Genomic DNA, 1,967 nt, shown 5'->3' with positions numbered 1-1,967 from the left:
TGCACAGTGGTGATGGCACTGTCCCAAACTGGAAACACCCGGGGTCCCTGAGGCCCCTGTTTGTCCTGGGGCTGCATAACACACACCACAGACGGGGTGGCCTAAACAACAGACATTTACGGTCTCACGTCCTGGAGGCTGGAAGTCCCAAGATCGAGGTGTCACAGGGCTGATTCCCTCTGAGGCTTCTCTCCTTGGCGTGTAGACACTGTTTTCTCCCTGTGTCCTCATACGGTTGTTCTTGTGTGTGTCTGCATCCTGATCTTGTCTTTTTATAAGGACACCAGTCACATTGGATTAGGGCCCACCGTTATGACCTCATTTATCTTGATTACCTCTGTAAAGACCCAGTTTCCAAATACCATCACATCTTGAGGTGCTGGGGGTTAGAACTTCAACCTGTGAATTTTGGGGGACACAGTTCAGTCCATAACATTAGCCCTGCCGGCACCTAGATCTCAGACTTCTGACCTCCAGACTGTGAGAGGTTACATTCCTGCTGCTTTAGGTCCCCCAGGATGTGGTACCTTTTATGGTCACCCCAGAAAACCAATACACCACCTAACTGGGAACATCTGTGTAGGGCTTTACATGAGCAAGGTATAAACTTTTATTGTTAAACACTGAGACTTGGGGTTTAGCCACCTCTGAGTAACAAAACAACTTACAGCTTGTGTTTGTCTCAGGACTGTCTGTTTCCTACCCACACCCATAGGGACAGGGGTCCCAGAGATGCAAATCACACCCCACTCCCGGACCCACTCGCACTGTGCAAAGTTCAGCCTGTTTGCTCTATTCTGACATACAGTGTGCGAGCAGCCAGACAGGAAGGAGGAACCCTGGGGGGAAAGAAGCCTTGGAAATGTCGACTTAAAAAATATTCACAACCTAAAAGTTGAGAGTTGTGTTTTATTCGGCGGGAATTTTTAGGACTTCAGACCCTGGAGGCAGCATCTCAAGTAACCGTGAGAGAACTGCTCCACGGAGCTGAGGGGGGAGCCAGGTTATACACAAGTTCTGCAACGAAGGGCAGGTAGTCGGGACATGAAAGGATTATTGTAAATTAAAGAAAACCAGGTATCCCAAGTTAAGCACTTCAGTGCTTTTCTATGTATGGGAAGATGCAAGAGCCTGGGCTCACTGAAATCACTCCTTTGATAGGCACCCCAGCTATCTGGGGCCAGCGTCCCGTGCTTTCACATCCTGGTTTCCTCAGGGCTCACCGCAGGGAGTGGCTGCAGCCTGACGGCTGCTGGAGGGCAGGTGTTCTTTCCTTCCTGAGATTCCCAGGGCTCACCGGCTCACGCTGGAGGGCTGCAAGCGCTGATGACCATGACACCCTTTGTTTACCGATATGGCAGGAAATATCCCATTTCTCAGAAACATCTCAGAAAGAAATTGGCCCTCATTTATTTTCAGACTGGCACGCTGGTCACTTTCCATTAGTTAGGCTGAATTTTCAGTGACTGGGGTCCTGAGGCCAGAGCTCCTGCTGCAGGAAAGTGACCACTGGTGCTGGAATTCAAAATTCCTGGGGGACGGCAAGCCCAGCTCTGGCATTATTCGTGTCGGCATGACTCTGTGGCTCTCTGAGTTCCACTGACTCTGCTCAGACCCCAGATGAGCGGCAACAGGCAGCTGCCCGTCCCCAGGGCCTGGGGGCACCTGCGGCACCAGCGCCCCCTGGGGACAAGCTTCTAGTCACTGGTTTTTCTCCAGGTTGCGAGGTATGTGCTTCTGCTTCTTTGCATGTCTACTAATTTGCGATTAGATGCTGGACATCGTGCCGCTGTGTTGTCAGTGACCAGATTTGTCAGCTTCAGCTCCCTGGTTGCTCTCTTCCTGACCAGCCCCGTGGGGTGTCCCCTCCCATACACACACGTCTTAGTTTCCAGCCAGACTTAAGGGGAGACCTTGCAAATCCTGCATCCCAATCTCCAATCTCTGTGTCCCCAACCCAGCCAGCC

This window comes from Stenella coeruleoalba (assembly GCF_951394435.1).
Source record: "Stenella coeruleoalba genome assembly, chromosome: 14".
NCBI lineage: Eukaryota > Metazoa > Chordata > Mammalia > Artiodactyla > Delphinidae > Stenella > Stenella coeruleoalba.
Note: the sequence above shows the minus strand (reverse complement) of the source record.